This window comes from Vulpes lagopus, chromosome 21, assembly GCF_018345385.1.
Source record: "Vulpes lagopus strain Blue_001 chromosome 21, ASM1834538v1, whole genome shotgun sequence".
Classification (NCBI taxonomy): Eukaryota; Metazoa; Chordata; class Mammalia; order Carnivora; family Canidae; genus Vulpes; species Vulpes lagopus.
Window position 1 is genome coordinate 19,467,742 of NC_054844.1, and position 5,919 is coordinate 19,473,660.

The window sequence follows — 5,919 nt, forward strand, 5'->3', positions numbered from 1 at the left end:
ATAAATGGCTATTTTGAAGATTTAAAATACTATATAAATTATTGAAATTAACATCATTATGAAAAATAAATTCAAAAAATAATAATAGATTCTACTTAAAAAATCTCTCTTTATAAAGTAGCTCAAATTTGATTCACTTGCTTTGACTGTCCTAACCCACCTCTATCCTGACATAGATGACATGCTTTTAAATCTAAATCTTTTTTTTTAATCTAAATCTATTACCATAATTCATAAAGAAGTCTTCAGACTAAATGGTAAAACATTTTATATGTGTAGAAAATACTTAGGAAGAACAACCAGCCACAGTATATTGAAGTAAAGGGAGGATTGAAGGAAGGCAAATATATAATCCTAAGAAATCCTGTGGATTTCTAAGAAGTCCCATGTTTATCGTAAAGGATAAGTTATTGAAAAAAGACTTTAAAGTTTAAATAATTCACCTTTGTGTTCCTGAACAGTATTTACATACAGAAATAGATCACAGTACAGGCCCTTTGAACAAGTGGGATTTTTGATATCAGAGAAAAGCCTTACTCTTTTCCCTACACTTCCTATAAAATTTACTTTATGGGGCCAGTTCTTTTCCTGATACTAAATGGAATCACAGACAGGTTGCTCTACTTTCTGTTGAATTTCAAAAGAAAAAAAAAGCCATTTGGTTAAATTAGTCCTGCAAAAAGGTATTTGAACTTCATTTAAATTGCAGCTTCTTTCCTCCCACTACAACATATCCAAGCTGTATGGTTGGGAAAAGGATCCTGGTTTCTCTATGTTCTGGGTCAGCTTCTCCTGGCCTCTTTCCTCAGCCTCACTTCAGGCTCCCCTCACAGTTGGAGAAGTATGTTTCTGTGTCCTCCAGAGTTGAAACTTATATGAGGGATGTTAACAGGGCAGGAAATGTCATCCTTGCTTTCTATGGCCTTGAAAGTTATTTAAAACAGACTCTCTTGGCCCTTCTATGGGTCTTTGGATATGCTCCCCCTTCATTCATGATCACTAACCTGCAGTGTCCTCGGCAGGGTACATGCACTTCCTCTGGCAGTCACACACAAGTTCTTCAAATTTTTGCATGCATCACGCACTTTGAGCCTCTCTGCTGAGGTCTCATCACTGCTCCATATAATCCAATCAGTCCGGGTGGAAGACCGACCCAAACTAGTGATGGTTGACCCACCACTGACTGGATATTGCTCCTTTTCAAATGTAGTTCTTGCTTCCTTCCACCTCCTGGCAGGAGGTTTCACCCACAGCTTTGCCTTCTAGACTTTTTAGCATGAGTCAGACACCAGTCCCTGTGTCCTCCAAACTGCAGAGGACAAATATAAAGCCCTTTGAGCAAACCTGCACAAGCAGTGGGGAAGGGGTAAAGGGAGCCCATGCAGGGCTTGATCTGATGATTGCAAGATCATGACCTTTAGCTGAAACCAAGAGTTGAATTCTTAACCAACTGAGCCACCAAGGTGCCCCTTTTATTTTTGAACTTTGAAAGAAAACAGCAATAAATGGTGTGTGTGCATGTGTGTGTGTGTGTATGCGTATATAGTATTTCAGGGGAGAAAGAGAGGAACATGGGGCTTGATCAGAATGAGAAGGATGGGTTTGGAGGAATTAAATAAACAAGGATCAGTCTAAAAGACCATGGGCAAAGCAAGAGAAAAGAAATACTATCTGGAATCACTTTAACTCATTTCAAATGCTCTAAACCACTCGTAACTATGTATTTGAAAAAAATCAAAGTATATATCCGTGTGTGTGTGTGTGTGTGTGTGTGTGTGTGAACAAGCAATATTATTACAATTACGTAGTCCAGCATTACACAGAATTTTTGTCAGTACCAGGAAATTATAGACAAAGTAATTAGAAAACCCAAGGAGTCATATTTCTGAGTAAGACATTTTCATTACATTTTTTAAAAGCAAAAATAACTGAATTGAAACTCACAACAAACCAAATAAATGAACTCCCTTTACCTTATCATTCACCATCCTCTTCATTCACTGCTGCTTCTATACTGTAAGATCATCAGATTTTTTAAAAATTACACATTGAGTAACCAATATGTATAAATCTCTGCACATGTGTAATGTAAGTGGAGCTTCTTGTCCTGCAGAGAATCAGTTATAAATAAAGGAATCTTTGTTTATATAAGTTTTAATCCTTTGATAAAGTTTCTTTGGCTTTGAAGGTTATGTAAAACAGGTTATAGAAAAGATTAGTCACTTGGAACCAGAGGCTCCTCCCTTGCTGTTTTTACTTAACTGTTAACCCTTACATGGCTGTGGCTCTGACTATAACATCGTGTTAAAAGAGTAAAGAAAAAATCAGTTAGTGAGGAAGTAGTAAATTAAGAAGTATTTAACTTGCAAAGCCTTCAGTATTTTTCTTTTGTGCCTTAACAAGTCTTTCATAAGTCAAGGAATTACTTACTGGTTTCTCATTTATTAAACAAAAGGCTAATATAGTAAACATTAGTTTAATTTTCTGAGTGACTGGATAACCTAAGAAAAGATGATGCCAAAATAAGAATAAGCTTGGAAGCAATAAACTTGGAACACTGCTGTGGACAGGAACGTTCACTTCTATAGGGTACCACCATTTCTGAACAGTAGACTGATGGGAGAAAATCAATGTTTACCAATTATTTTATTGGTAACTTGCTACACAGATTGGATGAGTGAAAGATTAGGGGCTATGTCATGTGTTCAGGCGGTCATATCCAGGTAAAATGGATGAAAGATGAAAGGATGGTTAGATTAATATGCTACAAATGCTGTGGGATGCTTACAAGCACTGGCTAAACCAGCTCTAGAGCTATGAGTTGTGGTCTTGGACATGCTCATTAGCTTCAGTTTTTTAACCCATGCTAGAGGGTAATTATGGCACCTACATCAAATAACAGCAGAGATTATCTTTCTTTCATTCAACAAATATTTGCCAAATGCCTATTCATGCCAAATACTATCATGGGTGGTAAGAAGTGTAGATCTCTACTTTATAGATGTTTTTGTTCTGATAATAGGAAGACAATAAACAAGTCAACATAATAAGATTAAGAGGGAATCTCTTCCCCTCACTAGGCCTATTTAATAAATATATTTTAAAAACTCTAAGGGGCTGGGAGAGAGGCAGGATTATGATGGGACTTATTAATGTTTTCAGAACTGAGATGTGTTCCTGAGGCCAATCTACCAACTCTGTCTATAATTTCATTTCCTGTGTACTTTTAGGTTTGAAGCTGTTTAGAAACAAAAGAAAGCTTTATTCTACCAACCATTCAGAAATTGTTTTAAGATAGTCATGGGGATCTTTGAACATATTTTTTCAATTCTTATTTTTAAAGTGAATAACAAACTCACTTTTTGAGTGACTGTGTTCTATCTTGTCTGTAAGCCCTGCCCCAATCACACACACACATAGACACACACACACACACACACACACACACACACACACACACTAAAAGCGGGTAGCCTGCTTTACTGACTCACATGCCTGTCTGCCTTGGACTTTTATTTGGCAACTTACAGAACCAGGATTTTCGACTTGATACTGACCATGCTGGATTTTTATCTGCAAAGAAGGGACTGGGATACACCTTTAGTGAACAGCTTTTCCAGTGGACTCACCAGCCAAGTGCAAAGGAACACACACACAGATCTTTAGGTACAACGCAGAATATGGTTATGTAGTACTGAACATTTTCAATAAAATATATTTATTCAAAGAAGAGGCTTCCAAAAATAACAGAAGCCTTCTTTAAACTCCTTTTACTGTTTGCTTCCCTCAAGTCCTCATCTCAAATTTGCAGCTCTGGATATAGTGTTCTTTGGTAATAATTCCACCATAAAGATTCTGATAGTCTGGATCATAGGATTGAGTTTCTTGCCACATTGGAAGATGTGGCAACTATTGAGGGATAACTCATTAAACCCTAAGTTCTGGCCGAAATATCATCTCACCACACTGGCAAGCATGCTGGATTGATGCTCGTTCTAAAACCATACAATATACAGACGAACCATTGGGTGGATAAGATTAAAGAGGGTTCAGAAAACTATGCTTTGGGGCTAAATCTGGCCTGCTATTTACTTTTGTAATCAAAGTTTTATTGGAACACAGCCACACTCAACCATTTAAATTTTGTCTCTGGCTGCTATCAATGAAAGCATTGAATAGTTGTGACAGTGATCTTATAGCCTACAAAACTTAAATTTTTACTATTTAATCCTTTACAGAAAAAGTTTGCTGACCCCTAGTATAGAATAATGCTTTTAGTAGTAGCAATGTCAGTGTGAAGTCATGTCAGCTGAAGTTCTGATGAAAATTGGGAATTATGGCTATTCAGACATCAATGTGAAGTGCTGGAAAGAATCTATGTGTGGCTAGTGACCCACTACCATCCTTGCCTCACATAATCTTTGAATTGTGGTTTTATCACTGAGTAGTGTGGTTCAGAAGCTTCGTTCCGAGTCTGCACATCCGGCTTACCTCTCTCTGAACTTCAAACACCTATGTGTGTTCCCTTCACTCCATTACACACATTCTTTCCTCTCAGCACTTGTTAGGGAGTTCCCTCATAACTTTTTAAAAATATATTTATAGTATTTATTTTTTCAAGTTTTATTTAAATTCCAGTTAGTTAACCAACAGTGTAATATTAGTTTCAGGTATACAACTTAGTGATTCAACACTTATATACAACACCAAGTGCTCATCACAAGTGCCCTCCTTAATCATCATCATGTATTTACTCCATCCTCCCACCCACCTCCCCTCTGGTAACCATCAGTTTGTTCTCGATAGTTAAGAGTCTTTCTTTATCTTTTTTGTTTTTGTTTGTTTGTTTGTTTGTTTTGGTTTGCCTCTTTCTTTTTTTCCTCTATGATTATTTTATTTTTTAAATTCCACATATAAGTGAAATCACATGGTATTTGTCTTTCTCTCACTGACTTACTTCACTTAACATTATACTCTCTAGCTCCATCTGCATCATTGCAAATGGCAAGACTTCATTCTTTCTTATGGCCAAGTAATATTCCATTGCATGTATATGCTATATCTTCTTTATCCATTCAGGGCCATAGCAACTTATTAGGTATGTCTCCCTGAGGTAAGGAAAACAAAGGCAAAAATAAACTATTGGGGATTCATCAAAATAAAAATTTTCTGCACAGTGAAGAAAACAATCAATAAAACTGAAAGGTTTTAGGAATGGGAGGAGATATTTGCAAATCACTTCTCTGATAAAGGGTTAGAATCCAAAATATATTTAAAAAGACTTATACAATTCAACACCCAAAGCCCAAATAATCCAATTTTAAAAAGGGCAGAACACATGAATAGACATTTTCTGAAGAAGATATACAGATGGCCAACAGACACATGAAAAGATACTAAATATCATTTATCATCAGGGAAATATAAATAAAAACCACAATGAAATATAACTTCACACCTGTTAGAACGGCTAAAATCAGCAGTTAAAAAAACAAAAACAAAAACAAAAACAAAAAACAGGTGTTAACCAGGTTATGGAGAGAGGAGAACCCTCTTGCACTGTTTTTGGCAATGCAAACTGATGAAACCACTCTGAAAAACATAGAGATTCCTCAAAAAGTTAAAAATAGAACTATCTTATGATACAGCAATTGCACTATTAGTAATTATTCAAAATAATACAAAAAAACACCTCACTAATTCAAAGGGAGACATGCATCCCTCATAATTTTTTTTTCTGTACTCTGTTTTTAAAATGTGGAAAGTTACCTTTTTAGGAAATCCTTAATTTAGACACAAACATATTTTATGGGGCTTCAGGAACACAAAATTAGTTTGATCATACATACTTCTTGGTTTACTTGTTCCCATCTTTGTCCATGCATGGATGCTTTTATTTGCAAAGCCTAGACCTTATCA

General features: G+C 36.0%; 1 protein-coding gene across 2 annotated transcripts in view; it reads right to left on the reverse strand.

The window, feature by feature from the left end:
• Window positions 1-2,121, reverse strand: part of SLCO1A2 (solute carrier organic anion transporter family member 1A2) — a 120,033-nt gene extending 117,912 nt beyond the window's left edge. The window contains exon 1 of one of the 2 annotated variants that reach the window (XM_041736271.1): window positions 1,974-2,121. The gene's annotated coding sequence lies outside the window, so the exon portion shown is untranslated. The remainder of the gene's footprint in view (window positions 1-1,973) is intronic. The other variant, XM_041736276.1, reaches the window with a different exon arrangement.
• Between the last annotated feature and the right edge of the window lie 3,798 nt (window positions 2,122-5,919).